Source organism: Oreochromis aureus, linkage group 3 (assembly GCF_013358895.1).
Source record: "Oreochromis aureus strain Israel breed Guangdong linkage group 3, ZZ_aureus, whole genome shotgun sequence".
NCBI classification, from domain to species: Eukaryota; Metazoa; Chordata; class Actinopteri; order Cichliformes; family Cichlidae; genus Oreochromis; species Oreochromis aureus.
Genome location: NC_052944.1, coordinates 17813722 through 17837896, shown reverse-complemented (window position 1 = coordinate 17837896; position 24175 = coordinate 17813722). Strand labels below are relative to the sequence as shown.

Genomic DNA, 24175 nt, shown 5'->3' with positions numbered 1-24175 from the left:
AACACTGAACACATGACTGACTTTTAGGAAGCTACACATGAAATAAGCAGTGGCTCATTTTATTTGCATCGTTCAGTTTTTTGTCTTTTGTTTTTTTTTTAATACCCTGTTCTGATGCTCTTCTTTGGCAGTGTAGCTCCATACTGGGCTTTAAACCCCACCGTGTTTGTTCTGTACTGCTTTTGTTTGGCAGAACAGTATATCATTTAATCAGTCGCCATTAGAAGTGATTGCTTAACTCAGTATGCCATATAAGTGGATTCTGGCAAGCCTTGAAGCCATAAATTTTATTGACTCAAGTAATTAGGAGAGATCAATAAAAGGCAGTTTCTTTCACAGTCCTGCTTTCCCGGGACTGCATTCGTTGGTGCGCTTCTCTGTTTCCTGGTTCCACTGCAAAATCTCAACGTGATGACACAGAACTGCTTTAAAAAGCTGAACCAAAAGGTTTATGATGTATTTTATGAACATAGGTATCTCAGTGCAACAACCTTTTACAGTGTCAGCCTGAAGTCAGGAAGAAATATGATTCTATTTTAAAGAGAAAGAAACCACCGGGGCTCCACTTTTCCAACTTCTTTGCAATTTGTTGCCGTTGTTTTATCTGGTGCCGTTTGCAGATGCTCCACCAGTAATACCTATTATGATACAGTAGAGAAACGGCCCCATAGTGTGTTCCTGTCAAGTCTCTTAAGTTGATAGCTGTGTCTTTGCACACTGCGGGAAGAATCCCTTTCTGTCAAACAACAGCTGGTGAAGACAACATGATGCGGAGGCCACGGACGAGTGAGCCATCAAACCTCCGTCTCTGACAGCATTTTGGCAAGCCGTGTTTCATAAGAGTCTGTCTCTCTCCGCTCTGCCTTTATGCTGCATGAAGCAATAATAATTGTGCTGTGTTCTCACTTGAATGGTAGACGTATCCCCCGTGTGGCAAAGACAGTCAAAAACGGGAAGTTTGGAGGGATGTACGAAGGAAGACCCACGAATTAGCATGAATGAAATGAATCACACTTCTCCAGGGAGTATGATTCATTAGCTGGAAAATGTTCAGAGGAGGCATTGGTGGCAACCAATAAAACTAATATAACTTGTCCTTTATGAGCCTCAGCAGCTATGAAAAGCGAGGTTACACTACGGATGAAGCAAGTCTTTTGCTGACAGGGTTCAAAGAAAAATTCTTGCAAGGAATGGATCTACAAGCTGTTCAAGTGAGCTGCGTGAATTAAAAAATCCATGTAGGAAAGGCCATGAAACCATTCCTTTAAATCATTGTGTTTCACCCAAGCTCTAAAGCATTTTCCACCAATATGCTACACCTAGGTTTTCCTGCAAACTGTTATTGAATCAAGCCACAACAACCTTATCCTCAGCTCCATCAGGGCCCGATTTCGGTCCAAACCAAGCCCCTATTCTCCTTTCCTTGATCCCCTCTGAAAAGCAAAGTGATTAGAAGTAGACTTAAAGTTGACTATAGCAAAAGAAACCCCCCCAAAACCAACCCTCCCACCCCAAAGCTCCACCCATTCCCAACAGGACCTTCTTGAATCCCCAAAGCCTTGGGCATTTTATCAGCATCAGGGGATCAGGCAATCTCTCCCACTCTCTTCAAACGGGTAGCCCGGTGTGTTCCGCGGCCTTGTGTGTAATCTCTTTGGCTGTCGACAGATCTCGCAAAGGGGTCAGCTGTGATAACAGGATCACTCAGGTGGAGACGGGGGCGGGGGGAGGAGACCGCTAAAGAAAGGGACAGAAGCTAAAAGGAGAAAAATGCAGGAAAGTGCAAGGTGAGCTCCCCCTTGCTCAGCGGGGCTGGTACTTCTGATGAGAAAGAATACCTTCTCTTTTTTTGTACAAAAGATGCAAAGAAATGAGACGTGCATGGACGTGCATGAGCACAAAAGAACAACCGCAAAGTTAAAACGCACGAATGACCGAGGCAAAATCACTCAACGCTCAAGTCATGAAAAACTCATCTTTTTTTAAGATGTTTGCTAATTTTAGACATTGTATAGACAAAACAGCCGATCCCATACGGAATAATAACAATCAACAGATTAATCAATAATGACAATAATAGTACTAATTATACAGCTGCAGCAGAATGAGCAGCCGGCTTTAGAGCTAAATGCAGCACAATAAGCTTTTGCTGAAAGAAATACAATCATGTCCAAGCTATTATAGTGGAAATAATAGAAAATCCAATATTTGGTTACAAACTGAGCCCTATTTGACATGGCTGGATGCCTGACAGAGCAGTGAGGCGCCCTGACAAGGCTGTTTTGCCCTGTCTTGCCTAGTCTGCCTCTTGCTAACACTCTGACCTGGCATCTTATTAAAACTGCTATTACCCACGGACTGGGGAAAAAAAAAAAAAAGGAGCAGCGGTGGACATAAATAGTGGAAAAAAATGGAAAGGTGAAAGTTCATGGAAAACTCGGGAGCCTCAGTATCAATTTTACGCTTGAGCATCCAGCTGATATCAAGCAACAGAGACACATTACTTGTGCCCCGTCACACATTCAAGCATATACGCAAAGAAATGTATGCATGCAGACGCACAGCATGCACAGACTCGCCCTTTTCTCCCCACAACCCCCCCGGTTTTTTTGACTCTCTCTCTGACACACACATGCTGAGAAGCAGCATGGTAGGCAGTGACACAAAGCTAATGCCTTGTCACACAGGCTGTCAGCAGATTAGCCAGTGGATTACACCCCAGCCATTAGATGTGCACAGAGCGAAAGGCCACAAACATGGTAGCAAGAGAGTAGAAGAGGAAGAGAGTGAGGCAGAGTGTGAGGCTGGCAATGGAAAAGGCATAGTCTGGAGTAAGGCACGGGAACAGTTAATAGAGCACAATTTAAACTTAAAAGAAGAGGAGGGAAAATAAATGGCGACCGCAGAAAGCAACAAGTCACACGTAGTAGATTTTGAATGGGGAAGATGTAAGGATAAGAAGAAAAGCGATTGTCAAGAGAATTTGTTGCCAGAGCAATGGTAACAAGATAATCACAGAGACAGGACAGGCAAAAAAAAGTAATAACAATGGTAAAGCGAGAGTCGCGGAGAAAAACAGAAACGAGAGAAAGGGGTGGGAAAGGATCCAAGAGCACATGAGAGTCCAGAGAAGAGGGAGCGTTGTGTAGTGTACAGGTAGGGGGGGAATGAAAAGGAGTGGAGGTGATGAGAGACATGAGAGGGGAGAGAAAAGGACGCTTGAAAAACAGAAAGGGAAGGGGAGGGGAGGAGAGATGGAAATGACAGAAGCAGGAGTGGAGATTAGAGGGGAGGGATGGGATGTGAAGCATCAGAGGACAGGGTTGAGAATTCTCTGCAGTATATTAAAAACAATGCAGCATGCAGCAGACGAGCAAAGGCAGATGATAAGAAGTGGAAGATGGACCGTAATGTAAAGGATTAGTAAAAAAAAAACCCAAATTTAAAGCTGATTTCACACATTTTTCACCCACAGTAGCCACAGGAATTCTAATATTATTACAGCTAGGGTTTGGCGTGTTTCGCGCCACACGTAGCTTACTCAAATGTCGATTTGAAGAGACAAACATACCCTGCTGCTAACATCTGTCACAATCTGCTCATTTCAAAGCGAATCATCTCGATTACCTTTAAGACTATTGTGACAAAATGTCTTCAGTGACAAAGCTGATTTGTATTTAGATCATTGCATCATTTTTAAAAACCCGGACATTGCACTGTACCGTACACGTGTCCCTTTCACTCCACAAAAATTCAAAAAAAAATGTTGCATATATTTAATATTTCTCTTATTTATTAAAAGAAAGACAGAAATTTTGGGACGGGATCGATAGGACGCTACTTTGGGCATACCCCAGCTGGTAGGAGCCCCTCTCCGAGAATTGAGAGGGTTTTGACTGGAATTGGTTATAGGGTTTTGTAATGGGCATGGGAGTTTGGGGGTGTCCTACGGACTCTCGGGATTTTGTGGTGGCATGATTTAGTTTATCGGAGGAGTATTTGGACAGATGTTGGGCCGCCCCAGTTAGGGTCGCGACAGTTATCTATACACGTGTATAATTTGTTTTTTCTTAACCCCACAGATTATATGCGTTTCATTCTGTTTAGTTTGTTTCTTTTGCCTTCTTTTTTCTTATTTTTGTTTGTATGTACTAGAAATTTGGAAAAAGTACAAAATAAAAAGTATTAAAAAAAACAGAAAGACAGAAATTACAGTTTGTTTTAAGGCTACGTTAACTGAAGGAGGCAAGGCTGTCTACAGAAAACTGAGTATCTTTGTTCTGCCACTTTCAGGCTCATAACTCCATTAATTTTGGGGGGATTCGACTAGAATAGGCTCACATGCTTTAATTTTCACATCACATTATTCTTCCCCTGCTATGCATTACTCTATCTTTCCTAGAATCACTAGCTTTCAAATTACGCAGTATGTATTGGTGTTAGAGGCTGATATGAGCTATTCACCAATATATCAGTATTAGCATTTGTAAAAGCCAATAAATGAAAATGGGGAAAAAAAGGAAAGAAAGAAGAGAAACACCCTTCAACCACGTTATGGTGTTGATGTTGCATAGTTTGTACACTAGAGGGCGCCCTGCAACTTCCCTGTTTGGAACGACACAAACCCAAGCAGGCAGCTGAGTCGGGAAGAGGAAAAACACATAATCAACCGTTGTGACGATAAAACAAGATCGGTGAGGACTTGTGGTTTGTTTTTGTTTTTTTGTTCTTTTCTTTTATTGCTACTTTTTTCGGGAACAGTGGGTTGCTCCAACAGTTTAATTTGATATTTTTTTATGCTCTTCCTTTTTTATATTTTAAGGACATAACTAGCTACACATAGCAAATGTTTGAAATCTGTTTATGCTTTATGTGTCTGTAAGAAAACAAAATATCAGCCAATATATCGGATTTTTAAATCGCCAAAAGTATCGGTATCGGTCTTAAAAATCTTATATCAGTCGAGCTCCAATTAGTGCACTTGCTGGACAAGTTTCACCCAGATGTGCTGCACGTTTCTCTGGCCTTAGTTGCATAAGTAATTTGGATGTACTGATGAAACAATCCCAAGCTTCATTTAGTAGTCCATTTAGCAAATGACAAAATTACATTTTTTTAATATTAATTGCAATTTTATCTCTAATTTTAATGATACTAACTATCTGCTGCTATAGATAATGGGATGTGATTTAAAAAAGAAGACTGTATTGTTAGGGGTGTTTTGTGAATGGAAATATGGCTCTTCTGCTTTTTTCCCCTGTTCTATTCATCTCTCCCTCTCCTCTGTTTTTTTCTTTTCTTTTTTCTAACCAGTCTCTGATTCCTAGTGGAGAGGTGTCAGGCCTCCTCAGTTGGTGTTTCATTTTACAATAATCTACTTCCCTGCCCCTACTGCCACCGCTACCTAAAGCCCCCCACCACAAAACCACTTTGCAGATGTAATGACACATAATTGTCTGTTGGATTTGCCTGCTAGGGGCTTCGTTCTGAGCCGGTATTTGTACAAGAATGAAAAGGGGGAGATGTCAAGTTAACAGGGGCTAATGTGAAATTCTGATATCCATTAAGACTGGATATTGCATTCAGAATAGCCATAAGAAGGATGCCATACTGTGCTAACACACAAGTCATGTGTTTATGTGCGCTTTGAGTTTCTAGTAGCATATAGACCAGTTGGCGATAGACTCAGGAGTGGTTTAAATGTTTCCAAGCTTTCATGCATGCCAGTGTGTACATGCATAATGTATGTGCATGCATGCATGCATGCATACAGGAGGATATATTTGTGTGTGTGTGTGTATTTGACAGCGAGTCTGATGTCATTCAGGACGCTTTAGCTGGTTGAGTGATCCGAACGTGTGCTGCGGAATGAGTTGCGACTCCGAGTGCCGGAGGGAGATGAGAGGGAAACTAAATGTGTGAATCCCCACAGGATATTTAGACTGTTTATTATGATAAGCTCCTGTGTGCGCACATCCTCTATATAAACATGAATAAATACACACATAAACTTGTGAAGTAACAAATGAAAGAGAAAGATGAAAATGCAAACGGGGAAGCGGAGAGGGAAAAAAATGATGAGGAGACAAAGGAAAGAGGAAAAAAGAGTTAGGAGACGCGTCGAGTCCCATTTTTTGCGCAGCGATCGGCTCGTAGTTCACAGCCTTTAAAAACTAATTCCACAGCGAGCTATCCATAGCTATCTCATATGGGAGCCATTCCACCTTTTAAACCAGCTCTCACTTAAAGCAGGCCCAGATGTAAGTCAAGGGGCTGCTTTGGATTAGCCAGCGAGAAAAACTCATTTCCTTTGCCATTTTACGAGCATTTAATTTGAAACAATTAAGATATTACGGTGCTGTGAATTCACTACACAGAGTGACAGCTGGGAGCAATCCCATAAACCCCTGAACCAGTGAATGAGCCACCTTGTGACTCTTTTCTTTTTTCTTCTTCTTTTTGCTCCACTCGCCTCCTCCTCCTTTTCCTCCATCTCCTCTGCTGTTTCATCGAAGTCTTTGGCTCAAGGCTCTGTTCACTGTTCAGGTGAATGTACTACCTTTGCTTCAGCTGACATCTCGCCGCTGCCGCCAATTAATTTAGCGGCTCGTAAATGCACCAGTTGGCTGATGAAAGAATAGCCTAATTTCCAGAGTCTAAAGGGAGGAAGAGAGCACCGAGGATGTTTACCTTCTGGACGGCTTTTTATTCATCTCGGCTTTTATTGCATTATTGAAGTTTTAGCACAGGCTGCCTCACTCATCTTTGGAGAAGTACATGAGAACGGTGCTAACTACAGGGGGCAGCAAATGGTAAGCTGAGATTCAGATAGCTGTCAGTGTGGTCGTCATCATGACACTGTTTTCTTTCTTTCTTTCTTTTTTTGCATACTGCTGGACATTTTTGAATTGGGGCACTTGTTTGACGTCATGCAGCTGTTTATTTCGTGGACTTTGATAACACACATATTGATCACCCTCCATGTCCTATCTGTCCTACACTTAAATAACTCTGCCACTCCCCGGCTTCAGATTCGCGCGAGCTTTGTCAGCTTTCACCCATCAATTCACCTCCTCCTCCTCCTGCCTCCCACATTGGCATAGAAGGGCATCGGAGGTGTGAAATTGATGAAGGTGTGCTTGTGAAAATGTCAGTGGGGGATCACTGGCCAAAGAGAGAGTGAGGGAGAGTATATTTTTTGAAGGGGGGGGGTAGAGGGAGTGACGGATAGGAGTGGCAGACACTCCTTTTCATGAACACTGGACTGTAAAATGGAGGACCTAGTGCAAACAATGGCCATGATCAATCGGCTATGGTGAGAGGCTCCTCGTAAATGCCCACATGCGCTAAAAGAGAGAAAAAGAAAGGGGAGAAAAGGCAGGATAGCGAGAGAGAGAGACGGAAAGAGACAGAAAGAAATGAGGTATGTGTCACTATTAGTTTGGCAAGGAAAAGTCAGAGAGGTAGAGAGCAGAAGAAGTAGATATAGAGAGCAAGACAGAGAAGGGTGGAGATAAATGAGCAAGTGGTATAAGATGATGACAGGAGAAGGTAAAAAGGCTTTTAGAGTAAGGAGGAATTTAAATAAATGAAAAGACAAGAATGGGAGTGGATAGAGGGGAAACAGACAGAAAAAAGGGGGAGTGTGTGATTCGTCCTCAGACTCACCGATTTGAATTCAGGCAGGAAGGGAGAATCACAAAGAAACAGGAAAAGAGCTGAAATGTAAAACAAAGGGATCGTAGCTATATTACATTATCACATCGTGGCGATGATTCAACTCAACTTTTCACTCAGTGCTGTAGATGGTTTGCTGTATCAGTGGCCATCCCATGGACAGCTTTTTTTTTTCACATTGTTTTATTGTTGCATCGATATATAATTTAAATCAGACAAAATTCAGCCAAATTTTCCCAGAGCTTAATATTTACTGATTCCATTGTTATACAACAGAAAGAAAAAAAGAAAAGAAACAATAATGACGTGAGTTCGGGGATTAGCAGAACTGTTGAGTCACTAATCAACCAAGCGTTGTATTCCTACATAAAATGAAAATAAAAACATGGCCGCAGTAACTGTGATGTCACCCACAGGTGTTTGGACTCCAGTTTTTGAAGCATTAGCAGGGAGATAACATTTTGGCTGCTACTATTTTGGTTTTTTAGGGGGCATAAATGGTTTTGTTTGGGTGAGAGGCTGCAGTCCTGACTTTTCAGTGGCTCAAAGTAGAGTTGGTGCCTAGCAGACAGTTATGCTCAACAGAGGCCTGTGTCCGCATGTTCATCAGTCTGACAAAATCCAAACAGTTAACTTATAAAAGAATTAAAAATTAATTTTAAAAAGTCATCCACTGAATTAATTCGAATCAGTTTTATTGATATCTCACCAAATCACAACAGCAGTCACCTCAAGGCGCTTTATATTGCAAGGACCCTAAAAATAATACAGAGGAAACCCCAATGGTCAGATAACCCCCTATTAGCAAGCACTTAGCGACAGTAGGAAGGAAAAACTCTCTTGTAACAGGAAGAAGCATCCAGCAGAATCACACTCGGGGAGGGGAAGTTATGAAGTTAAGATAACCATCTGTGTGGAGTGGCTCACGCTTTTTGGGCCACCCTCAAGTGGCCACTCCAGGAATTGCACATTTTTTGCTCTTCTGCTATGACTTGATTTTTTTAACCCTGCCTGTTGGCACTTACTAAGTTCTTACCTGTATTTTCTTATAGTGGATGTGCACATAAAGCATACAGACCATATGTTCATTCTTTTGAGAAGGTCTGTATTTGCATGGAAACAGCACATAACATAACTCAAAGGTACAACAACGTAGGTATTGGTATTCACCGTGACAGCTGTTTGCTACTTACGGAGGAGAGTAGTGGGTTCTCACAGCTTACCTGCATATGCATACCCTCCTTCTGCATAAGAAGGGCCCTCCACAGCTGCAAATGTGACTTCACGCTGACTGAATATTAGTCAAGTGCTGCTGGGGTTAGATTAGTTTTGGGGGAAAGCCCCTGTCATCCACTTTCACTTGTCCACCTCCACTTCCTTTAATCTTCCTCCTACCATATCAGGTGTATGAAAGCAGTGTTGATGCAGACTTGTAAGGGGAACACTGTGCCCGACTCACTTCACTCACACATAAATTTAACATTTAATCCAAATGCACATTTTAGCCGGTTTAGTGGACAGTGTCCTGAGCTAGGTTCCACAGAGTGACTCCATCAGGCAGGAGTTGACTCAATCTGTCCAACCCTCTCTCCCTTGCTACCTTTATCTCTCTCTTTGTCTCTCTGTGCAGGCCGCTGCACACCGCGGCTGCTCACGCCATCCCAGTTGATCTCTTAATGGACCTAATTGCTTTTCAGCTCATTGCACCCCATGCCAGCACTAAACTAAATCAAACCGAGGCCCCATCCGCAAGCCTCATTGCAAATCTGATTCCGCTTGACATCATAATAAGGTGATATTGACTACTCATGACTCAGCAGTTTCAGAAAAGATGACTAAGCTTTTGGTTTTCTCACCATGACATGCCCCGTGAAAGGAAAAACTGTTCAGGTCACATAAGAGTTCAAGTTACCCTCCTTAGGGGTGCAGCCCATTGCGTTCCCGTTGTCGATATGCTTGCGACCGTCTGTGCGGAGGGCAATATTTGATGCATTGTTGCACACCGAACTATGGATTATGCAACTAATACACAATGAACAAGCAGTCTGTGCTCGTGTGTGCTTCTTTGGTCTCACTACCTTTTGCATGGCATATTGATGTAACGTGCTGTACAGCTGATAGCAAATGAAAACAGATCAAACATGAAACGCAGACCTTTAGTAAGCTCGTCTAATATTGTCTTTCGGATGTTATCGCATGAGGTTTATGCATTTGAACCTTAAAAAATGTCAGTGTCACACATGTCTGTGAACTTTGTCAACATTTAGATCAAAATTGGATTCGCTGCAGTGTCAGTCAAATCAGATCGATAGAGAGTTATAAGGATTGTAGCTCATTTATTCAGGATAACTTAACATTGCAGAAAACTATTAACTTAAGAATGTTTAATTCGGTTAAAGGTTGCAAAGTTAACGCTGATTTTTACAAATTTTCTTTGTACCATCATGACTTTAAAAAAAATAAATAATATCCACAATTTTCATCCTTCGTCATCAGACAGCCATCTTAGGCCAAGGTAATTCTCAAAGGTAGCAATTTGAAAAAGATAAACAGGGTTAATTTAATGGTCTGGCTTCAAGAGACATTAAAGTGTGATTTCTCCTCAGGGACATGTGATATGACTGTGTAGTCTCCAAGTTATGTAGGTCAGGAAGTGAATGGTGCAGGCATTATCAGTGATTGTTTAAGACTCTGTATACAGCTGTCTGGCGTCTGACCAGTAAATTAGTCACTTCTTCCATATCGTTTGCGTAATTATGGCAATCAATCTGGCGTTTAAACTTCACAATCATTTCAGCGACATCATAAAAATCTTGTTTTGTCTGTGATGAACTCTTTGACTATTAAGTCTTCCAATTTTTGACTAAATGTTAATTGCTCATGAAGGCATGACTGTATGCTTAGCCATTCATCACATCTGACAGATTCCAAGAAGGAGAGAAGTATTAGATGTCTCGGCCAAGGACTAGAGTTGGGTGTTGGTTTACATTTTTCGTGCCTTGGAGATATGTGCAGTATCACCTTGGCATTTGTTGCACTTAGCCCCCTCCACCCACCACCACCCCCTCCTCTCTTTCTCGACTGCTTGGGCAGCGGCCATAAATAAGTCAATCTCCATCCGTCTCAACACATTGGATTAGATTTATCCGCTTAAGATAGATTGTTATCCCAAAGAGCGTGAGTCTCGCTTGATGGGGAAATTAATTTTACGATGACTGGTTTACTTGATCGGGACTGTGGGGGAGGTAGGGGGCTATAAATGTATCAACTCCTGGGCGAGAGGAGCTGAAAACAACAATCCTTGTTTTTGATTCAGATAAGTTGCCTCTCTTCTCTGCAGCATTATACATGGTGCTGTCTTTGGTCACAGAAACCAGAGTAATGATTTGACAGACAGTCATTTGTAAAGTGCCAGCAACTTGTCAAGGGTGAGAAGGCCTGAACCTCGGGCTATGAGAAGATTGACAGTGAAAGATATTGGGTTTTTTTGGTTGTTGTTGATTTTTTAAATCTAGCATTAAATGTGGTTGCCGAATTATAAATAGTCTGTATAATCAGAGTTACTCTGCAAATTATCCGCAATCAAAACGCTAACTGAAGTGTTACTGATATAACAGTTATTGGATTGAGTTGCACTGGAATTGACCCAAACCTGTTGAGCAATGATAGTGTGTGTCAACAGTAGCCTTTTGTCAAATTCATCTGACAAACATTACTCAGAACCTCTTTAAGCAAAATAAAGGTTCTTTATTTCTCCCCCCACAACTTATAGAACCACTCATCAAGCTGGTTCAAAGCTGAAATACAACATATAAATGTGACTTTAAGGTAAAGAAATAAACAATGCACCCAGTAAAAAAAATCATCTAATGAATGAATCTGCTTTGTACAGTAGCTTAAACTGTCCACAAGGACACTGTTGACGACCCTGCAGAGAGAAAAAGTTTAATCTAAGCAGAAATGATCCACCAACTCAAGCACCATGGCACAAAGGAGCTGTCAAAGGCTAAGATGGTGCACTGCTAAAAGGGACTTGCGGTACTTTTAACAAAGAATAACTTTACAGTTATGATACTAGTGAAGCATATAGGGACTAAATGTAAGTATCTGTTTAAAATCTGAAGCTGTTTCAACTTTAAAGCAGTATGAGACTGAAAAGTCATAGGTTATGTCCGAAGTTATTACGAGTCGTCCTATAAACCAACTGGTGCCAATAGATATGCTAGTTTTGAGATATTTAACAGGATATGTGAACAGTTTTGACCTGTCGGTAAAACCAGAAGGAGAGTGACATTTGCCTAATGTTTGGGTAAAATATCATGCCAGTACCTGCAATAGCTGCCAACACATTCAACCTGAATTCAGATAGCTTGCGTAGCACATTATTTAAATATCCACAGCGCTTACTTTGCTTATAATTGAATATGGCATTCAAATTATTCAACAGCCAACTGCTGATTTTTGTCTACTGAAAAAGAAAAAAGCAGTTCCACAGAATTTCAAAGTATTGAGAATATTTAGTGTTAATTAGTTTTCTAAAGTCAGAATCATCCCCAAAGATTTACTGTGTGGGTACGTACACAGGGAAGCACATACATCAAAGGGTTTATTTACATTATTCATCTAAAGCGAATGCATATTGATACAGGATAACCTTTAGCATCGTTACTAGCATTTGCATTGTATTTACATAGTAAATGTCAATCAGTGCTACACTTTGCATGACCCCACGCACATATAAATGTAAATATGTCCACTGCAGGATTTCAAACACTACTGACGCATGTAACACTAATGCATTATCACTGTCCTACAACAAAGAAATTTTCCCTTGCTAGAGTCTTTTAAATGGTCCTTTTCCTGTCAGTGCTGGTAGGTAAACCTGCAGCAGGTGGTAATGTATTTTCCCAGCCCTCTCTTGGATCCTTCTTATTGAAGGACAGTTGGTTTATAGACTACCGTGTCTTGTTGGGCAACAAAGTTCAGCCACGATAGGCGAGCAAGGCAGCCTCTTGATAAATCCTACCCTTGCCCCCATTTATCAACAAGTGCTGCTGTATTACTGCTATGGATGGTGCCAAGAATATAAAAGAACAAGGTTAGAAGCAGAGCAGAACTGTAAATCTAATATCTAGTGCCACGCAATTATATTCAAAGATCAACAATATTTTTGAGAGATTTGGAAAGAAAAAATCTCTTGCAGTCATGCATCAAGGGTGAATGTCAACAAAATCGTTTTATTAAAGCAAATTGAGTTTTATGAATGAAATTGAATCTTTAAATGTTTGGAATCTGGCACATCATCGTTACAACCAAATCAGCTTTCCAGCCTTCACTCTGTACTCCTGTTACATAAGAATAATATTCCAAACAATCCAAGCAAATGTTGTCGTGATATCCACATATTTGTGATCTACAGTGCATTGTGCCTTGAGACACAACAGTCTCACTCCCACAATGCTTTCTCATAGCCAGCAGTTGAGGCCAATAGTTCACCTTACAGTAATTTCATCGAGTTGCTCCATGGTTCATTGTCAGAAAACCAACACTTTCCTTTGGAATCTACATGCATAGACTGAATCTAATTCCGCCCTTACAAAATGGAGCTGGGTATAATTTGCAGGTGTAAATCACCATCACGGTTGCTCAGTCAGATACATGACGTGGCTGAGTGCAGGTAAGAAAACAGATCTGCTGACTGCAGTAGTCTGTCTCTCTGTCTCTCAGTGTACTATTGTTGGATGCTAGATCTACGTGTCTGCAGGGCCAGGTTGTTCATCAGAGGTTTTGGCTTGCTGCCATAGAGGCAACTTTTCCGAAAACACTATTGGTCATAGTCAACTGTCTCCCCAGGCCATTGCTGTTATTTTCTGTAGCCCTACATCAGAGGTCCATTCACTTCACTGCGTTATAAGGAGCAATATTATCCCCTTGCTGTGTGACATTATGCCTAGGCAGTGACATAGACATGCATGAACCACATCTAGGAATTCTTAGACTTGGAGGTTCCTGATCAACAGGCTGGCTTTGGTTTAGTTACTGCATATGTAAATGCAGTTTTCCTACATGAAGAAGCAATGCCTTGCATGCATGCACTTTAGGTTCAGTTTGACAAAAGAATCAATATAAGATCCCGACAGGGATCTGTGTCTCTGAGAAGGGTTTAGAGGGTCCTTACTGTACACAATGACATTTATTATGAACCAAACCAAAGTCAGGAAATGTAGGCAATGCTAAGCTTTATCTTTGTTTGTCCACTGTGGGAAAAAGCAAACATCTATAATCAAGTAACAGACACAAGTACAGTACAACTCGTATTTAAGATTCATCCTTTTATGGTAATGTTTTTATTCTTGGTTTGGCAGCTGCATTTACTAGCTAGAAAGCAATAACTACTAGTCAGGTACTGCACTTTGTATCAGATTCATTTTGTCTTGCTTACATAATACAGCATCTATACAAGTATTAGCACAGGAACTGATCATTTTGCAGACTACCTCTTTACTGGTAACCCATAGCTGAAATTAAAGGTACAGTGTATAAAATCTCACCGCTAGATGTCAGTAGATTGCAGACAACTGAATTCTGTTTTTTTACCCCTGCAAATGAAGTACATCTAAGGTGTAGGGCTAATGTATTTTAGTCAGCCAAGAGATATCAAAAACATTAAATCTAGACTATACCTCATAACAGCCATGACCAGACAGTGTTTTTCAGCAATTTTTTACACACTATGTTGTAGCATATTTGAATAATATTAACATTTAGTAATAAATCAGTAATAAAAAGCAGATATGTGCCAATTATATATTTTGCAGTATTTTATATTTTTACCCCTTGAATCACCCCGAAGACTCTTTCTTCACCTGTAGTGAGTGTAGGCTGTCAGTCCGCTGTTACCTCAGCTGTCAATCTGTCCAAGTCTGTTTACTCTGGAGGAGGCTGTAAAACTTTGTGAAAGGAGTTTTCTACGAGTTGATGAGTCAGTGAAGCTCACTTCAGATGCTGATGTGAGTTGTTGAGGATATTCTGAACTTTTCTGTCGATGAGTGCCGCTCTTAGCCTCCGTTAGCGGTCGTTAGCCAGTGTTAGCTGCTGTTAGTCTATGTTAGCTGCTGTTAGCTAGAATTAGTGAAACTTTGAGGTTGGATCAATGTTAAAGTCAAACATGTACTGAATAAACTCATATGATGTAAGATTGTAAGGTTTTTTTGTCAGAGGTAAAGTGTGATTTTTAGGAGACATCATGTGACATAGTGTTAGCTTATAATAGGCTGTTGTTGTTTAGCCAACGGCTGTCCAGAGATGGGAAGACTGCAGGTCAAATTTACTGACAATAAGTAACTGCGAAAATGTCATGAATAAATAAGCATGTTTGTGCACATTTTTGTGTGTTAGAGCACTAACTTCAGTTCAGTGGAGTGGTTGCCATTTTTTCCAGATGCTGGTTATATTGTCTCTTTCCACTGCATTGTTTCTTTCCATCAGTTCCTCATTTGTTTTATTGTTTTGGTTTTATAATCAGACTAGCTTTCGACAAGTGTCAGGTCTGGACTGCAGACAGGCACCTTTTAGTTACCAGACCTTTACCACACTGTTGTGGTTTAACATTGGCTTGCTTAAAATAAGCAAGACCCTGAAAACAAACATGTCTGGATGGTAGCATACATTCCACCATGAAACTACATCCACAGTGGAAGTCATTCACAGCAATGTGGTAACCAGAGATCATAGAAAGTGAATGGCATTCTGTGACTTTATGCGACTACAGATGAAATAAGCTGTGGTGACAGGAAGTAGGTAGGACCTGAGATAAACGGTTCTCTACTTCTACCATGTCCCGTGCTCACAAGCCTATTTAAGCTAAGTTCAGTTTTAATAGGCTTGGACCCACAAAAAGAAACATACTTACTTTTTGGGGGGCGGAGTCTGATATGAGGGCATTATAGAGTCTTAACTTGCATTTGTAGATGAAGCAATGAACTATCCTGACCCATGATGGTTAGAGTGAGATGTTCCTGACCAACTGCACTGATTTCTACTTGTTTGTAATGTACTGCCTCCTTGACAACCAGAGCCATTCAATTTCCCCTCTTGACCTCACACCTCATGACAGGCATTTCTGTGGATTCTCTTTAAATATGTGCACCATAGACACATCTGTATTAAACAGTCTGTTGCTTATACACATCATGTTGGAATTCGATTCAAAATGACTAAAAAAGGGGGGGGGAAATCTTTACAACACATTTACAACTCTAAAATAACTGACATACACAGACACATGGGAGCTAAAGAGATTGTCTTGATTTAGCATCTGAAAATAATTACCAGGTCAAACCTAAACACTCACACCCACTCTGGCTTCTCCCTTTCACACCAATCTTCCTCTAAAATAGCCATGTCCAAATGGACATTCCTGCAGTGGACTTGGGAAGGAAAGTTGATCCAGGAGAGCTGGCAGAGTGGGACCTCGCTGAGTGACGTCACCCCTCCCGCTCCCCCCCAACCCACCCACCCTTTCACACACGCAAAAACACACAAACGCACACACCAAGTTCGTGTTCAGGTCTCGGTGAGGATAGAGAGAGAGAGAGGGAGAGAGAGAGAGACTCAGACAGACGTACCGAGGCGGATGAGTGAGGGGGGAGAGAGCGAGAGAGAGCGAGAGAGAGAGAGCAGTGTGTCCCAGGCACACCGCACTCTCCAAACACAACCACAGTCTCGCCACGTTCAATTCAATGAAGATCTAACGAGCACAACAGAGACAGACCCAAACCAGAGAATATATTATACACGCCCCACGTGCGTGTTTTTTTTTTCACCCCCATCTCTCCCCCCTCCCCCGACAATCACCGGTGACGGACAACTCGAGGAAAGACGCGAAATAAGAACGAACAGACGGGGGAGGAAAGAAGGAAAGAAAGAAAGAAAGAAGAAGAAGGACCTGAGGACGGATTTCTTTCCTCCACGGTATTTTCCCCGGGACTCGCCTGCCATTTAGTGGATGTAAAACAGAAAGAAGAAAAAGAAACTCGACTTCCCTTTACGCAGAAAAAAATAAAGGACAGTTTGAGAGTGACTGCAAAATGGTGATAAGGTAAGAGATGTTTGACGAGCCTGGGAGTTTGGAGGTTGTGACGGTGGGAAGTGAAGTGGCTGCCGCAGTGATTTGAGGTGCGCGCACAGGCTCGCGAAGTTGGTTCAAACATTAGCGGGGGCCGTTACACGTATGTGGACGGCTTTTCTGTCCTCGCGCTGCCGTGTTCAGGGGCTAAAGCTGTGCGTTCGTGTGTCCAACTTGTAGTTTTTTCTGAACTCGCGCGACGTGATGTTGCTTTCAGGGCCAGATTACAGTAAGAAATAAGCGCGGAATGACACGAAATAGCTTCCTTTGACTGGCTGATTTAAAAAACAAAAACCTTCAAATGCACCTGCACGTGAGCAAATTTGTCTGTGGTGTATTTTGGTCATGACGTGGGGTTTGTGTTGAGGTGTTCAGTAGATTATCCGCACGCGCTTAATGTATTTATAATATTTACGTTCGTTTTTTAAATTATTTTTTACTAATTTATTTCAAAATAAACTGGTAACTATTTTTTTCTGCGCTGTGTTATCCTAAAAAAAGAGCCGGTCGGTTCACACGTTATTTTAAGCCTTCTTTATAAGCCGAGTGGCTGTCGTGAGTATACGGTTCGTATTAGTGCATCCTGCCTTTGTAGGCAGCCAGTGGAGTGCGAGGAATTTTCAAAGTGCATTCTGAAAACTCTCCAGAGGTGCCTCATCTTACCTGTCTTTTTTTAGAACATTTTTTCTAGTGTTTATTGACGAGGGGACGTTAAAGTTAACTGCTTTTAAAAAATTATAATAATAAAAGCAGCATTTGTCTGTCAGTCAGGTGAAAGCGAGCCTTTATTTCCAGCAGGAGTACATGCCACCTGTGCTCAGTGTGCCAGTTGGGCCACTAGGGGACTCATTCTCTCCAGCCACTGAGGAGAATGCAGCAGAGAGGGGCTACAAGCCATGGTTAGAGATCCCTCCTCTTTTGCTTGAAAAAAGAAAGAAAAACTTTATATAAGGTATAGCAACCAGTGTTAGAAATGTAACAAATGTCCCCAAGGATGAAATGATAGTTTATCAGCTTGATGGAAATTAATATGTGTATAGCTACATAATCAGCAATTCACGTTAGGTGGGATTATAGTGTAAAAAAATGGATGAAAGAGTGATAAGATGTGTTGCGGTGTTGCTGTCTGGGTAAATGAAAAGGCAGGGATCGAAGGCGGAGTCGGCTTGTGAGGTGATTTGAAAGGCCAGTACGTGTGTGTCTGTTTGCATGTGTGTGTGTGTGTGTGTATTTAAACATTCAAATCAGAGTGAATGTGGGTGTTTGCTCAGGCATTTTCATCGCACAGTGAGCACTCTGGGAAGAGCACGCCCAGCATCTCTGCACTGTACCTTCACGTCCGATTCTTCCAGGCTCAAACAATTAGCCCGATTTTGACACAGCACAATTAATGCTGTCACCACACATTCGAGTTCCACTTTCAGCAGCACTCGAAGGAGGGAGGCAAAATGGATACGCGCCGAGGCGGCGTTCCGTTTTAAGTGCTGCCTCCCAAAGTCGCTGAAGGGAGCAAAGAGTCTCAGTCATCGAAAAGTGGCACCGACGCGGCCATCTGCACTCCAACCCCTCATCCTTCACCTTCTGCTGTTCTAAAGCCTCCCAGACAATATGCAGCTGGTGAGCAAAGTCTGAACCTGTGAAAACACGAATGTGTTTGTGTGAACGTGCACGCGCAAAGGATGCAAACAGTTTGTGGCATTCAAGCCGCTGAATTGAAAAATGATCAGGGGTTGGAAAGTGCCTACAAGGGGCTTAGGCCATCTTTAGCGTGCCTGCCGATCTGCTCCTTTTTTCTTCAGTTTCTGTACCTGAAGCACACTCTGAAATCACATCCTACATTTTTGACAGTGTCTGAAAGGGACAGCGGGTGTTTTGAAAACTTCATGTTTTAAGGGAACTCGAGATCTTTCAGACGCTTCTCTCATTTCTGCTTCCTTTCCAGTGCGCATTCGCTTAGCTGTGGGATTTGATTGCCGCGCCACCGGTTGGTTAAATGTTAAGCTCGCCGATAAAAGCTAATTGACAGTAGGGCCTTCAGTGTAACAGAGATGTCTGGAAGGACTGCGGGAGCTTTAAATATCTCCTTATCCACCATCCGTAACTGGCACACAGCCGAGGCCGGTTAAAAACAAGTGTGCCTGCTCCGCACACTCCCATTGTCTCAGCACGGATAAGTAGCTCTGACTCACTGCTTTATTTTTTGTTTTCGAGAGTTTAAAAAAAGAAAAAGAAATGTCAGGAAAAAAATTTTTTGTACTACGTGTGTGCTTTTACATGTGCCTGTGTGTGTGAAAGAGAGAGAGGTCTACTTCAGGAATTCCAAGGCCAGGGCCCCTATTACAAGTGTGGAATGAGAAATCAACACTTACATTACAAAAATGGATACGTAAACACAGAGGCCGCAATTATCAGGCGCCATGGTGTTGGAACTGGGTGAGATGGAGTGCCAATATGTCTGTTAGCAATCACCCCCCTCGCTGCCTGCCCCCTGTAATCCAGTGGGTGTATTCTAGCTTGTTTTGTGCCAACAATGGCCCTTAACAGCTACCCACTGACTGGCAGGCAGGCTAGCTGGCAGGGTGGGTGGCTGGTGGATGCGAGAGAGAAGTTTGACGGGCTCTGGAGGGAAAAGGCTCCGAGGTTCACACGTCCACGAAGCTCACGCCGTACATCACATGTGCATTTTGTATATGGCGCACTTAAAAGTTTCTTCCTGCTAATCTGGTGTGTGCGGCTGTGCTTCGGGGCCCTCCTGTCGACTACAGAACCCCCACCTCACAGAGGCCAGCCTGATGCATTGTGACAAATGAGAAAGCAGTTTGATTTCGCACAACACTGAGCTGCACCGCGGCATAATGAAGTGATCATGACTTTACCCTTGGTTCACTTTGGCCGTGGTCCCGCGGTGTTTTTCCTCTCTATTCAATCGCTTCACTCACTTATTTACTTGGCAAGCATTTCCTCCCGTAACCTCTAGTACTGCATAACTAGCGTCAAGGGTGGGTTGCTTGATAAAAACCACCGCTACGGGGCATTGGTTTTACACATAGGGGAACGCTAGCAGTTTTTATTGATATTCAAGTTGCCACTGGGTTGGAATAATAAGAAGCCTATTTTCACGCCCAAGCAAAATCACCTCTACTGTCCATCACCCTGTCAGGGCAGAAAGCTGAGGCGTAAATATTTTTGGCAGCGGAGGGGATGGAGGGAGAAGCTGAGCTTGTTCTTTCCCCGTTTGCGCTCATTCTCCAATTCTGCGACCGATTTAAATGTCTTGTCCTGTTTTGTTTCCGCGTTCTCCCTGCTTCAAATTAGCCTCTTGAAATGAGGTGTAATTTTAGAAAGAAAAGTTCTTCTCCCTTCCTTCCCCATTCTTTCATGGCGATTTCATCTCCCTTTGTAAAATGCACTTGTAAGCGTTAAAAGCGGAACGCTCAGTGTCATTTCTAACAGCTTGGAGTGCTTCGCCTTGAGGCTCTGCCTCCAGCCTTTACATACAGGGGAACTATCGATGTGACAGAAACATGGAGGAGTGCTTTTCTGTTGCAGCTGTCCTTTGCTTGGAGATTGTGTTTCAGGAGATATGATGGATGCCAAACGCCTGTAGCCAGTTGTGAGGACGTACAGGGGGTGGAAGTATGCGGATATGGATCTGGATCGGGGTCAGCGGCACTGGCAGAGTATTATAATTTTGCCCTTGACCTCCATTTTGGATCAGCCCCCCTCGCCCCCCCATCTAGCAACTAAAAGTCTGTCACTATCCACACTTTGGGAAAGCTGCAGCTACTTAGAAGAAAGCTGAAGAGTGCTAGTGAAACATGATAATTCTGGCTTCAAATGCTGCATGAAAGAAGGCGATGGGGTATGAAACGGTAGCCTGGTGATATTTTTTTTAAGGGATTCATTTTGATTGTACTGCAACCCAAAACATCATTTCTTTTTATGCCCTTCCTATTGTCTCATTTCCTCTTATCTTAATTTTTGGGGAAGGCTGAGAGCAGAATCCAGCGAGGTTCATTTGAATAACCGGCAGAATGAGGAAATAAAAGCTGGAGGAAGAAATGGAAGTGGCGGGCGGCCTGTGTGCATTCATGTCACACAGCTTTATCAAATTATTCCACAATAGCAGCCACACAAGTGATGGAATTTCAATTAAAGTATGACAGTTTCAGAATTTGTTTCTGCTCGCGCGCGAGAGAGAGAGCCACGTTACGTTTCGTGGATTGGGGGGGTGGGGTGGGGGCTGCTGGTCTTGTACAGAAGACATATTTCCCAGTCTGTATTCTCTGTCTACTCACCTCCCTGCTCGCTCACCCCCTCGTTCTCCATCAAAAGGGAACGACTTAGCGGAGACACTTTTGTTCAGAGGCACTCTGTGGTTAGAGCCAGCAGCCGGGCCAAAAATGGGGTGTTGTGATAAAGGTCTTTGAGACGAAAAGTCAAAAATGGAAGGCTTTGGCTGATAGGCTCTTTCCAAGAACAATTACGCTACCTGCTGTGCCAAATATAAGGGTGCAAGAGATAAGTGCAAGGGAGGGGGTGCTCAGCTCAGACTGGTGGCTAGCTCGTAAACTGGTAAAGAGCTACGTCTATATGACCCTCAGGGGCTGTAAACTGTTTCAGGGCTGAGATTGTAACACACGCAAGCACTTCTGTGCTCACCCAGACGCCCAATGTGTCTATATACGCACACACACATGCGCGTGTGAATGTAGATGGTAGAGCGAAACCTAAGAATAGACTCAGCATGCAGGATTTATTGCAGCAGCAGTGCTACAGAAAAAAACATTTGCATACATTAAACCACAAATAAAAATGACTTTTATCTTAAATGAAGTTTCGGAACAAAGGGTGTAAAGATTTGAATTTGTCGCCATTTGCATTTCCCGGACTCCGACCGGAATTGGCAAGGAGCAGAGGATTCCATTAAAAAGTTCAGTGACATTGCCACATAGCAATTTCACGAATGAGGAATGCATTTAATAGGGGATGGATTTTTCATAATTTGGAAATGTTTCCCCCGATTTGTGCCATAATTCTTGAAGTGACGCGTGTTTTAGTGGAATCCAGTGCACCCGCGGAGAGGTCTCGGAAGACGTATAGAAATCTCACGCGGAAGGTGGGAAATAGAGTAGAAAAAAAGTCCTGCACATGTGGACATACCAGCGTCAACACTGTGGGAATGTGTCTCCTTTATTATCAATCATTTACGTTTCTCGTTTTAAATCGGAATTCAAATTCCTGCATCGCTGCAAGGTTACGAGTGAGTGTTTAAATTCTGTGTAACCCCGGCATTCTCCCTCTCTCTACTCACTGTGCAATTATAGCTAGCTGCTTTGAAGAAGCCAGGCGGAACTAAAATGACTTTTCATGTCCGGTATAATGACTGCCATTTGGAAGCGGACATGGAGAGAGAGGGTGAGAGAGACAGAGCTACAGAGGAGAAGGAGAGAGAGCAAAAAAGATGGAGGGAGGTGCAGAATGAGGGAGAAAAAAGAGGGGGGGGGGGGCAATCAGTGGATGAAAATGGCTTAGGTCACCTCTGGTTCTGCCCAGACAGCCCAAACCAACCACCTTTCATTCCTCACAGTTGAATCGGACACATTTTCTCCTTCTTCTTCTTTTTTTCCCTCCCTGTCCGTGCTTCTCACTGAAACTTCCACTCTCCTCTTTCTCCGTCTTCATCTTTCTTGCCATTGGTCACCATTCATTTGCCTTCAGCGGAAGCTTAGCAGCTTTAAGGCGGATTACAAGATGAATTGCAAAGAGCGAGACGCCGTATATTCTCTTTAGGGTGGGCCACTGCAGCCAAAGGCCAGAGCTGTGGGCCGTCACCTGGGCTAGCAGCTGGCTATCTTTTACACCCCCCTCACTAATGAGGCCAGACAGTTGGGGCTGAAGTTATAGCTCAGGCTGGATGCTGTGTTGGTAATCTATTATTTAGACTCTCACGGGGAGCCTGGTCTCAAGAATTTCATGCATGCATTTTGCAAAGCAAATGGTAGCCCAGGGGGAATACAGAGCTCTGTGTGGGAAAGAAATGAGTGCGTATTAGACATTAATGTGAGTGAGTATTAGGCATTAATGTGAGCTGCAGTGTTTCCATGTCCTGCCTATTTCAAACCTGCCAAGACCCAAAGGAAATTTTGTTTTTTCTTCCTCTGATCCCTGCCATTCTACTAGAATAGTAATGTTGGTTAAACAGATGCGCTTCGACGGTGCTAGCAATGCTGACAACTTAATTCGGCGCATGAGTCTTTTTTGTCCCCCCCCCCATTCCATCCTTTATTTCGTACCTCATTGTGATATTTTAGGGATGACAGATCAAGGTTGTAGCTGGGTCTTCAAACAGCCGACACAAAAGAATGGGTATATCTTTCCCTTCCCTTTTCATGTATATTTTAGGAACTATTTCAGAGGGGTTTCGGAGAGTTGCATCACACTGTTATAGATAACACTGTGCAGACAGGCCTTGTTTATATTTAGTCAGGGTAGAAAACTATGCCACACATGACCCCGCCAATGTATTTATAGTGAAAAATCCCTTGGCTACCAGGGATGTATAAAGTAATACTTAAATTTGTTTATTCGTTTATTTCTATTCGCATGTTTCTCAAGTGTACCATTCATCTACACTCAGCATCTAAACATTAGGACCCGACATGGCACTAGTATAAAAAACAGCGAATGAGGAGTCAGTATCTTCCAGCCTTCCACATTCATGTGAACACTTTGGGCAATTAACTGTATTTGGTGTTGTACATATACAAATCTACTGGGAGATGAGATGGCAACAGTTAAACATAGAAAGACAGTTTTAGACAGAGCTGTTTAGCAGACTTAGGTTACTCTTAAATGGAGTTCATGTGGAATGGCTTAAGATGTTTGAAATGGTTTAAGAGTGCTAGATAGCATAAATAAGCTAGGCATACCGAGCCCGGTGAAGTCACCAAGATATCCTTGGGTCCATACATAACATGTATCTTCATCTTGATGGGACATACTGTAGCTTTCTGTTCTGAGAAGCGAAGCTTATGTGGAAGTGCTTTAAAACTGCATTTGTATTTCAAGCCAGCAGGGGGTGACTGCTCTGGTTGCAAAAAGGCTTCTGCTTCTATAGAAATCTGTGGAGAAAACGACCCTTTGCCCTATGATCTCAACACGTTTCGACAAGTTTATGGTCTCAGTCGCTGGTCATACTGAGCCCAACATGATGTTCATATTGGGGTGGATCCATCCCTCGTTTGTCACGTCCAGTTTCAAAACACCAAGATCAAGGCTTCAAGGACTTCACCAGCCAGTGGATGGTATCATGGTAGTGCTGTGTGTCTTCTAAATGTTGTTTATTCATCAGAATTAGTGTAAGAAAAG

General features: G+C 42.6%; 1 protein-coding gene across 7 annotated transcripts in view; it reads left to right on the top strand.

The window, feature by feature from the left end:
* The window catches only part of LOC116333162 (receptor-type tyrosine-protein phosphatase delta), a 397398-nt gene that overhangs the window by 241143 nt on the left and 132080 nt on the right, over positions 1-24175 (top strand). For 3 of the 7 annotated variants that reach the window (XM_039609501.1, XM_039609502.1, XM_039609504.1), the window contains exon 1: positions 16263-16777. The exons of 1 other annotated variant lie outside the window; for it this stretch is intronic. The gene's annotated coding sequence lies outside the window, so the exon portion shown is untranslated. Of the gene's footprint in view, positions 1-16261; positions 16778-24175 lie in introns of those variants that run through there. 3 more of the 7 variants (XM_039609505.1, XM_039609503.1, XM_039609500.1) reach the window with 2 other exon arrangements.